The following is an 11,579-nucleotide window of genomic DNA, read 5'->3' as shown; positions in this document are numbered from 1 at the left end:
GGAGTCCATCTCACCTCACCAGCAATCAATACCAATATCATTTACTGCATATTTTTTGAGGTTATTATACATGCAGCCCCTTCTGTGCATTTGGAGAGGTGTGTCCTCTGTATTTCCCAGCATCTGTGTGACCCTGGGTTAGTCTTGGCCCCTCTCTGGCCCTCAGGGTGGACTTCTACAGTACTCAGGAATATTTAGACCCTTCTCAACTGCTGCTGGTGGCCAAGAAGCCCTGTTATCTGGGTTCTGGGCTCTTCAGATATCTATGTTGTCATCAAAACTCTGTCAAAAGCAAAGGCCAGAACCCAAGTAAAACATTCTTAAGAGGGAGAAAAAGGAAATTATTTGCTCAGGTAATTGAAAAGCCTGAAGAACGGTGATAAGGAAGGCATAACCTCAGGCTTGTCTGATTTCAAGTACTAAAGCCATGCCACTGAAGTCATTCTCCCTCTCTTTCTCTTTGTTTCTGTCTCTTTCCACCTCTGTGTGTCTTTTCCCTCATTTTCTACCAGTGACTTATCTCCAAGTAGAAGCCAAGACCAGGCTGGAGTAACTCTTCTGGGAAAAAAGTCTCCTTCCCCCAATTTCACCCAAGGCCTCAGACCTGAATGTCATTAACTGAGAAAAGTCACGTGTTTATTGTTTAACCAGTCACTGGAAGATGGAAGCACCCAGTCATGGGTTGAGGAAAGGGTTAGCCTAGGGCTGAGGAAAGGGCTGGCCTCATGGACACACACAGACTTAAAATGGAGATGAGGTGATTCCTGAAGCAAAAAGGGGCACACTGGCACAGGACACTAAAAATTGTCTTCTACAAGGCCCTCTGTGACATCACTGGCTATTGCACAATGACCTGTTGGGCTCCCTTTGGCCACAGCCTCTGTTCTTCCCCCCCAGCCCCACCTCCAGTGTTCTGAAGCTGAAGACAGACCTGTGACATTCACCTTCCCCAACTAGTCCTAGAAAAAGAGGCAAAACTCCCTGGAAAGGTACACTTTTCCCAGAAGGGAACTGACTTTGGGCAAATGGAGCTACCTCCCATCAGGTTAAGCCACCATGTGGGTAGACCTAGATTCAGTGATACAGAGCTCTGGCCTTCTCACCTCAACTCTGAACACTCAGAAACATCCACTCCACCACCACTCTGGTTCCAACTCACATTGACATCAACTGAGAACTCTGTCACAGCTCTTTTGCTATTCACCTTCTCCCTCTGCCCACTCTGCTTCCCTGCCCCTGCCCTGTACTCACAGGGGCTGTGCCCAAGAGCACTGCCCAGCAATCCTCCTGCATGCAAATCTCCCAAGTCTCAGAGTCCCTTTCTGGGGAACCAACCTAAGAAAGTTTATGTAGCATCTGCAAACTTAAAGTCCTAGGATTTATCTACCACTGAAGCAGGCTAATTTAGTAAAAACTCAAGCTTTGAAATGAGACAAATCTAGTTCCAAATTTTCCATTTATGAGCTGTGGGAGTCTATACATAAGTTTCCACTTATGAGCTGTGGTGAAGTTACTTCACCAATCGCCCTTCCTTTCTTTTTTATTTATTGATTTTAGGGAGAAGAGGGAGAGAGAGAATCCCAAGCAGGCTCCATATCCAGCACAGAGCCCAACATGGGGCTCCATGTCACAACACTGGTATCATGAACTGAGCCCAAATCAAGAGTTGGAGACTTAATCAACTGAGCCACCCAGATCCATAATTCTTCTTATCTTTAAAACATACAGATATTAAGAACATCATCTCCAAAGATGGTTGGGAATTTTAAGAGAGATATTTCTGTGTATAATGCTCAGCATAGGATCTGGCCTTAGGAAGGGCCCAGTGTATAGCTGTTAATATTTTATAATCCTGCACTATGCCTAAATGACTATGATTTCGATACAATCATGAAAATGTACCAATGGGCAATACCCACTGTAGTGACAGTAACTATTCACACTGCTCCCAAGATTGAAACTCAAGTTGGGTTCTCTCTCTGGAGGGTAATTAGATAATACATATTAGAAGCCCCTAAAATGCTCAGGATGCAGAGAGTCCAATTAGAAGCATTTTCTCTTAAGGAAATCATTGTTGTTGTGACCTCAAACTAATAAACTTTTCTCTTAAGGAAATCATTGTTGTTGTGACCTCAAACTAATAAACTGATATTTAAAATATCAGCATTTTTTAAAAGACTTTACTTATTTATTCATGAGAAACACACAGAGAGAGGAAGAGACATAGGCAGAGGGAGAAGCAGGCTCCATGCAGGGAGCCCAATGTGGGACTCGATCCCAGGACTCCAGTATCATGCCTAGAGCCAAAGGCAGACACTCAACCGCTGAACCACCCAGGCGTCCCAAAAATATCAGTATTTCTTTTAAACAAAAATCTGGGAATTACCTAATGTCAAATAACAGAAAATCATTTCAATCAATTATAGTATTACTATATGAAAAAATAAAATGTGGCTATTAAAAATACACTGTAGAAACAAAGCTAACGATGTGGAAATAAAATCACAACAATTCGGGCAGCCCTGGTGGCGCAGTGGTTTAGTGCTGCCTGCAGCCCGGGGTGTGATCCTGGAGACCTGGGATCGAGTCTCACGTCGGGTTCCCTGCATGGAGCCTGTGTCTCTGCCTCTCTTTCGCTCTCTCTGAATAAATAAATAAATAAATCTTTAAAAAAAAAATCACAGCAATTCTAAGTGAAAAAACAGCCCACAGAATAGTAGTATATAAGTTGTGAGCCCAGCTTTTATAGCTGTGGAAGAAGTATGCACAGACACACAGACACACACATATACACACACTACTCAGTCACACACCATGTGGAGAAAAGGCTAGATGGTCACAAATAAAAATCCAAAATGTGAGCAGTTATTATTCCTGAGTAGACTATTGAATACTGAGTTTTTTCCTTTATGCTTTTCTGTATGTTGAAAATGTTCTACAATGAACATTTACTCATTCTCTAATTTTAAAAAAGTGTTATTCCTTAAATGCCATCTACCGGATTAAAATTAGAACCAAAAGTGCCAGTGGCTAAATAACATTGTCCTCTCCTCCTAGAGGTCTGACTTCTAAAACTTTAAAAGCATTTTAGAAATGTAAACTAAATAAGGCTCACACACACAGTCCCTGAGAAAAACAAAATATGAATACAGCACAAGTTAGTTCCAAGAAATCCCTGCCAACTATAATTAATTCAGAGAAGCAATCACCAGAGCTAATATTGTCTATTGTAAGATACATAACTCATTCACTCTGAATAACAGGTTCCCTTCAATATGCTCATGGGGGCCAGAAGTTGATTGTCAAATATGTCTGCAGGGTCCATGTTACTTGTAGGGCATTTATTTTCATTTTATTTTCCTTCCAATAGCCATTTTCCTGAACCTAAATTTAAGATCCACAGTATGACAACAAGAACAGTGATTTGAAATGGAAAATTTCCCAGAAAATCCAGGGCACAGGTCCTCATGGCCATTCAATTTAGGACACCAGACATGTCAAGGCTGTAGCTGTGGACATCAATGAATGTCCCTTCCTTGCCCTTCTCTATAATATGAATCCTTTGTTCCTTTTTCTCCCTGATTATTCTTATTTCCATGGCCTTCTGTTTTCTCTGTATTTCTCTTCCTCTCCTAGCACACAGCTGCTTCTGGGCATGGATTTTCTCCATCAGGGGCTTCTGAGGTGGTGGAAAGGCCTTTACTAAATTTGTGCGGTAGCTCAGAGAGGCTGCCTTGAATTCAGTTAGCAACCAGATCAAGTCCATACTCCTTTCCTCAGAGCAACCACAAAGCTCCATCACGTACAGTCTTTCCTTCCTCATCAGCACTAGAAAAACAGATCATAAGCAATACTGATGCATGGTTATCCCTAAACCACTCTGATGCATGCTGCAGTTGGACCCTGATAACGCTCTTCATATGGTACTCTATATCAATCTCGACATCTCTGCTAAGCCATCCATGAGCATCCATGAATATCAAATCCACCAGCCACCTCTGCTTCTCCCTTGGCTCAGGAGCATCCTTGGTTGCAGAATGGGGAGCAATGATGGGGCACTATGAGAGAGGCAGGAAAACAATCTGACTCTAAAGTTTAGCCACAAAAACAGCCTTGAAGTTGGCTTAGAATTGGACTAAGCCAGAATATATTGGAAAGCAGAGAAGCCATAAGGCTTAAAGATTTTAGTGTCTCCAACAGACCAGAACCAAGGCAACAGCAAACTAATGCTTAGTAAAACAACATGGGGCTGGAATGAATAGGGGAGGAAGGGGGTATTTATTCACAAGGATGTTTAAATCAAGCTGTGAGTCTTTAATCCTGCTGTCACTTTTACTGTGATTAAAATCTCAATGGGCTACATCACATGCAGTTTTTATTTTCCAAGGCAGAACAAAATATCTTAATAAAAACAGATAAGTATGCATGTTGACTATGGAAAAAGGTCAAGATTAAATCAATGGAGGATAAAGTCTGTAAAGTCCAGGAGTATTATTTTAAAAGATTTTATTTATTTATTTGAGATAGAGAGTGAGAGAGTACATGAGCAAGGGGAGGTGCAGAGGGAGAGGAAGAAGCAGACTCCCTCCTGAGCAGGGAGCCCTCTAGACACCAGGGCTCAATCCCAGGACCCTGAGATCATGACCTGAGCTGAAGTCAGATGCTTAACTGACTGATCCTCCAGGTGCCCCAGGACCAGGAATGTTTAATTTAATGTGAAAATGACATAAAAAAAATCACATCCATGTAGGTCCAAGAACCAAACAAGCTTGGATGTGTATTGGACTCAACAGGCAGGGAGAAGATGGGAATATGGGAAAGACTGAACAGCTCAGTAAATAGATTAGTCATTTTGTAATTAGGGCGGGATACGAAGTAGAGGCCAAAGTGCCTTTTATCCAGGTGTGTTGGGATTGATCAAAAAAATGTAAATTGTACATTTTTGAGAAGTAACTTTTTCAGTAAGACTCCACACTGTCATTCTGCATTTAACTTTCTTACATATCTTTTTTTTTAAACTTTCTTACATATCTTATTTGCAAATGTGGCTGCAGCTATGGGATATTAACACAACTGTGCAAGCAATTTGTACTACAACAGCAAACTTTCCACTTGGCTTTCCACAAGTTTCTCTGATAGCATTCGGGACTGTTTGAGATGAAAAAATGCAATCTTCTCTTCCATGCTGTAGGACCTTCCATCCTGGGGGGGTGGGGGGTGGGGGAAGAACACAGCCTCATTTCTGACAAACTAGTCCAGCCGAACCCTTTTACTCTTTTACCTTCCTAGAGATTAAAGTACTTAAACACTCAATTCCCCCCGCCCCCCAACTGCCACTCATTACTGGAAAACTTCTCTCTCCTTATTTCTTTCTGCATCAACTTGGACTCTTCGCCAGTCTTCCACAGCTGTTTTACCTAGGTCCATCACATCAGCCAGCCTGACCCCCCACCATCTTATAGAGTGCATTCTTCTCTCTGGCCAACTGGTCTTCTCCCGGTCTCCCACATACACCTCTGCTCCTGCTACTGCTCCCTGCTGGAAAGAGTCCTTGCCTCCACCTATCGCAGTAAGTGGCCATCTACCACAAAGGCTGTGCACTTTCCATGTTTTATCTCACTTCATCTTTGCAACAGCCTGTCACATAAGATTATTATTTCTATTTTATAGATGAGGAAATTGAGGCTCAGAAAGATTTAGGAACCTGCTAAACCTCACAAGATGTGGAATGAGGATTTGAACCTTTTTCAAATGCCACAGCCTCTCCTTCCCTCTCTCTGACCCTGGTGTAATTAACAGAGTCTGGCTCAGGCCTGACTCTTCTTGGAAGTTCAGGCTGGTGAGCCTGGCCCACACTATTCCCAAATGTCCTACTGGTCAGAACAACGGAGACGGGCACAGAATTGTTATCTTATTTCTATGTATGTGTTTGATCTCCCAATTCAATTTTCATCTCCTCAAAGGAAGAGACTGCCTCCCATAAACCCCTTACACACACACATACACACACAGGTCTGAGCTGACTGATGCATATCTCAGTAAGGATCTAAGTATATTCCCTGAGGAGAGAAAGTCTATCTGCCCCTCCCTATTCTCCTCTTCACTTCACCTGAGAAGAGGAAATAGTAATTGGATTGGATTGGTTTCCAAGACTCTGAGCCATGTTCACTAGACAGTGGGGTCAGTGTGAATTTCCAGGTTGCCCTCTTTTCTTCCTCCTCTTCTAGTGGCTTATGTGGTGAAGTAAGCAGAGTCCATGCTCATGTGGGAGGTGACTTGGCCATTTTGCTCTCTCTTTTCTTCAAACACATGGGCTTAGTTACTCTTGCTTCCTTGTCTGCTGCCCGCCCCATGGGTCTGGCTGGAGGGGAGACAGATTCTGGAAATCTGGAGGCCCATAGGCTAGGTTGGATGCTTAAGCCTAGTGCAACCTAGCCTACTATATAGCTCTTTACTGAGTTTGAACCAGCCAATAATAAACATAATAAATATTAAAGTGGCACATAATTACCTACTTGTTTCCTGTATGTATTCTTCTCTCAAGGATCTCGAGAGATAGATGTCACACTCCCTGATTCCCTAACCAAATACCACTTAATAGTATACCAAACCTCATGATTTCTCAGACATACCCCTTCACAAGTTCTTGGTTACTCAGTTCCTTCTCTTAATTCATAGGAGTTTTAATGATTTACTAGAATTGACTTTCATGGAAACGCATGGTATGCATATTTTTTGTTAGGTGGATAGTCAATAAGCTAATATGAAGCAAGAGCTTTCATGTCAGTCTGGGTCTTCCAAGAAGATGCCAAGAGGCACGTGCAGAGTCTTAGGAAAAGGGAATAAGGAGGAAACCAGGATAAGCTGGGAGATCCAACAGATGGTGATGTGAGTCAGACACAGGTGAGAGAGAGGAGAGAAAGTCAGGTAGCAGTGTCTGCAACTGCCACAAAGTCAAAGGAAAGCCCAGCAAACCCACCAGGGAGTTGCCACAGGTGGCTGTCAGAAGCAGGCAGCTGCTCAGGGGAAGTGTGGCCTTGGTGCAAAACCAAGCCCATGTCCAAAGAGTAGCACTGGGGCCTCAATTATGCTCTGTGAAGTACAAGAGTGGTAAGATGCATTCTCAGGCCACCACAGCCTCCATCTGTGTCAACAACTGCTGCCTGCCTTGAGTTTTCTTTGCAAACCTGTTATCATTTCTTCCTCACATTTCTATTTCCCAGCAGCAAAAGGAAATACACCTTTGAGACAAAAGTACTTTGAAAGAAAACAGAAGCACAGTTTGTTCAGGAAAGCTTCAAACTGGGCACATGCAGTCTGTCTGTCCAGAACCTATTATCTTGGGAGTTTTTAGGAAAATGCCAGAGACATTACTCCTTCTGTTTCATACTCTGAAAATCATTGGGGTTCTCGTAACGTTCAGGCCCATCCCTGAAACCTAACAACTTCTATTGTTGGAAAAGTGTTACCCAGGCCACAGACTCAAGGGCTGTATCACCTGTGAGGCCAGCTTCTCCAAAGTGGAAGCTGCCTGAAGATTTTGCCCCTGTGTTCTGGGAGCCACAAACAGGATGCCATGGTCTCTAGAGCATTCTCACCATAAACAGACATGATGGCTCTGCCTAGTGGGCACAGTGCCTTGCTAGAGGAGGTATAATCTGTTAATTTGGTTAACTGTGTGGCTGCCATTTACAGAGTTAGAACTGTGTGGAGAAAGCTGGTGGTCACCAAAATCCACGAGCTCTTTACTTCCTTGGCCTAACAAATGGCAAAAAGCAAATCAGGTCCTACGATGAAGTTCTGGCCAGTAGAAAGTGAGTGGAAGGGACCTGGGCCACTTTCAGCCTAGAATCTCCTTCCAACATGTTCCTCTCTCGTCTTCTTCATTGACTGGTGTGCTGGGAGGAGCTTCTAGAACCCAGCATGAGTAGTGTCTCGGTTCCTAAATGATCCCACATTCACTTCCTTTAAGAGCCTTGACCTGCTCTGGTCAGACTTTTCTATGTGTCAACTACATACAGAACAAGCTAAATGTAAAAATTCTCTGGTTTATAAAGAGCAATCGTGCATATTTCAAAAACTGTTTCTGTGCAAACAGAATCCTAAATGGTATTTCTTTTTCAAAAACAGCTTTATTGAGGTAACAGTGTTATACAAAACCTTTTTGAGCTTATATAATGCATACAATTTGATGAGTTCAGAGCTTTGTATTCACTCATGAAACTGTCACCACAGTCAAGGTAATAAACATCACCAACTGTCCCCCTTGTTTTTGTTTTGCAGTAAGAACACTTAACGTGAGAACTACCCTCTAAGTGGATAAGTACACAGCACAGTGTTGTTAACTATAAGCATGGTATCACACAGCAGGTTCATCCGGCACAAGTGACAGCTGAACAATATCCCATTTCCCTTAACTCCAGCCCCTGAAAACCTGATCACTTTATTCTCAGTTTCTATGAGTTTGACCATTATAAGTACTCATCATGCTGTATTTGTCCTCTGTGGCTGGCTTTTTTTCCCACGAGCATAACTCCAGGTTCATCCACAGTATCACATTTAGCAGAATTTCCTTCGTTTTTAATGCCACATATTATCCATTATATGTAGACACCATATTTTCTTTACCCATTCATCTGTTGATGGACACAAAGGTTGTTTCCACACCATGGTTATGTTAAAAAATGTGATATATGGGGTTTCTTTAAATATTCTATTCTCTAGGAATGCTAAACTCATTCAAAGCCAGCACATTATTTCTGGAGCTGAAAAAGACGATACATTTTGCTCACGTGTGCCTTACTCAATTTTTCATCTTCTTCCTCACCAGCACCTTCTAAATGAATGAAGCTTATGGCTTGCCCCAAGCATGCATATTTTCATTATTTTGCAGAGGCTGATTGATTGGGAAAGAGTGCCATGCTGTGAGTGAGGAGATTTGATTTGTAACCCATGTTCAAAACCTTTCTATCTGAAAGTCCAAGAACTTCAGGACAAGATAGAAGTTGTGCTGGTGTGCACCTACCTTTCCATAGAGCTTGCCAGAGCACAGTGGTCAGTAGATTTAACTTTCAATGTAACCATTTAAATACTAGCCATCACTAGTACTCATAGGTTCAAAATGGGTTCACCTTGACATTGTAAAGGTTTGATTGTTAACCACTGCTAATAGGTCTAAGGCAAGAGAAAAACCAAGAGCAAAATCCTAACTCTAATGTTATATTTCATTTGCTAAATGAATAACAGATTCTAGAAATGAAATTTCCATGCAGTGGTGTAAAGAAAGAACCATAGAGCAAATCAGGTCCTACGACGAAGTTCTGGCCAGTAGAAAGTGAGTGGAAGGGACCTGGGTCACTTTCAGCCTAGAATCTCCTTCCAAAATGTGTTCCTCTCTCTTCTTCTTCCAGAGTCCCAACTTCTGGATTGTTACACTTGATGCAAATGGATTACAAGTTCCTGAGATACTGATTCCTCAACTCTGTAGAGCTGATGCTGCCAAAGGTTCCAGGGCCCCTTGCCTCTGATTATGAGTAATATTATCCATTTATGGCAGTATGTTACAATTACTGCCATTTTTCTACTATGGCCAATAAAACACAAAAATTGAGGAAGCGTGGATCCACCTTAGCAATCTGTATCATAGATGGTGAATAATCCATCAGCATGCTCTGGAAACAAGCGGCAGAGGCACCAACACAAACTGGCTTGACCAGTAAGGAAATACATTAAAAGTCCAATTAGAACCAATTAAATGTTTAAGAGACCTCTCTTCTCTCGATCTTTGTCCTCAGTGGAGCCTGACTTTGACCTCAGGCTGCCTTCCCTTAAGGTACCCACACACCTATGGTAGTTTCAATCTTCTCTGCAGCCTCTCCCTCCTCAGTCAGAGAGAGAGGGGAGGCTGCCATTTCTGTTGGCCGGCTCTTTGGACTGAAGAAACTGCTCTCAAAGTCCCTGACAGACCTCTCCTCACTGGACTGAATTGAACCCCGTGCCCCTTCCTGGACCAGTCTGGCCAAGGATATCCAACTACCCCCTTTATATCATGGTAATATGAGCCACCCGTGACTGTACAGTCTGGAGACCCTGCAGCAGAATTGCTCTAGTCCATCCTGGAAAACGTGTCCAGAAAGTTGTGGATGTGATGTGATAATTGTTTTATTCCCTGATACATATGTATTAAAACTGTACCTAGTTAATTTTTTAAAAGTTTGATCTCCCACCTAATTGTGTGACACTAGAGATACACATACCACACTTAGGCAATACTGAGCTTGACAGGAAAGGGAAAGTGAGTGAATTGTATTGGGGAGTTAGCCATGGAAGAACAGAGGGTATAGCTGGTTACAGGGACAGTGACTCCCCCTGATTTGACTATGACAGATAATTCATTGAGAAATAGTGGGAAATGGGGACAAAAATTCATGGACTCTACAGGACCTTAGGTTGCAGGCTGAGGAATGTTGCATAGGTCAATGGGAACCTTTTTTAAAAGAGTTCCATCATGAAATGATAAAAGTATTGTTTTAATAACATTAAACTGACAAATCTATGAAGGACTGATTGAAGTGGGAGATCTTTGCAATAAGAAAGGAATAAAGATAGGATTTAAAGTAAGAAGAAGGTGAAATACAGTAGAAGCACATTTCAAAGAGACAAGTGACAAAGAGTGGAAAAACCTGATACACAGCATGAAAAGAATGAGTAGCCTTGAATGACTCCAAGATTTACTAGAATAGGATCTCGGATACAAGACCCTATTTAGTTTCTTCAGTGTCACTGAGTGTGTGCACGTATGTGTGTATGCATGCATGCACATGCCTATACATGTGTTTGTATTCTCATTCAGGTTTTCGGCTGACTTAGACTCAAGTTCCCTATCCAGCAGGCTCTTGGAGTCCTTCCTAGGACATCTCTACTCTAAAACAAGGAAGTCAGAAAAAAAAAATGAATAAATAAAAATAAAACAAATAAGTCAGGAATGGGAGCTTGACCTCAGAAGGGTAATGATGTCATTGAGTAAGTGGATCAATTTAATCAGATCCCCAAAGTCAGACCCCGTAATCTACCTCGAATTTCCTCCCCCCATCAAGATCATGACTGGACATCTCCTTTCAGACCAAGAACCTGACTCACTTCTGACCTTGCCCCTTAGTGGTGTCACATTCATCCTTCTTTGAGGAGCTCCAATCTGGGCCCCATACCACAGAACTGGGATGAGTCTTCCACGCAGAGGACTGTCAAAGCCCTGTGAAGATGCCATCTCCCTGATGCCTACTGGGCATCTTCACAGAAGGGTGGACAAAGGAGCCGGTGCTGCAGAGAAGCTGCAGAGAAGCTGCTGTGGGATCATTCAACCTGAGCACAGAATAACACTGGCGGCCTTCCTGTTCACTCACTGTAGGATATTTTATGATCATTTCTACCCTCTGTCCTGGATTCTATGACTCTTGTTTCTCAGTGTTTCTGGCTGCCAGCCAGCACAGTGCTCTGGGAGCAGCTCCTGGCAGCTGCATCCCAGAGTGGCAGAGAACGCAGGCCCAACTGGATGTGGCTGCCACGCTGCTCCCGCAGCT

At 42.7% G+C, this 11,579-nt stretch overlaps 1 long non-coding RNA gene across 2 annotated transcripts; it reads left to right on the top strand.

Moving 5' to 3' along the window:
• Positions 1 to 855: 855 nt before the first annotated feature.
• On the top strand, positions 856 to 10,207 carry LOC111098033. 2 transcript variants are annotated; one of them, XR_005366378.1, is made up of 4 exons: positions 873 to 989; positions 5,399 to 5,569; positions 8,894 to 9,054; positions 9,411 to 10,207. It is a non-coding gene; the product is annotated as an uncharacterized LOC111098033 (long non-coding RNA). The 2 variants fall into 2 exon arrangements; XR_005366379.1 differs by lacking the exon at positions 5,399 to 5,569 and having other exon boundaries at positions 856 to 989; positions 9,411 to 10,204.
• Positions 10,208 to 11,579: the final 1,372 nt, after the last annotated feature.

This window comes from Canis lupus, chromosome 11 (genome assembly GCF_011100685.1).
Source record: "Canis lupus familiaris isolate Mischka breed German Shepherd chromosome 11, alternate assembly UU_Cfam_GSD_1.0, whole genome shotgun sequence".
NCBI lineage: Eukaryota > Metazoa > Chordata > Mammalia > Carnivora > Canidae > Canis > Canis lupus.
This window is presented reverse-complemented; position numbering and strand designations above follow the sequence as displayed.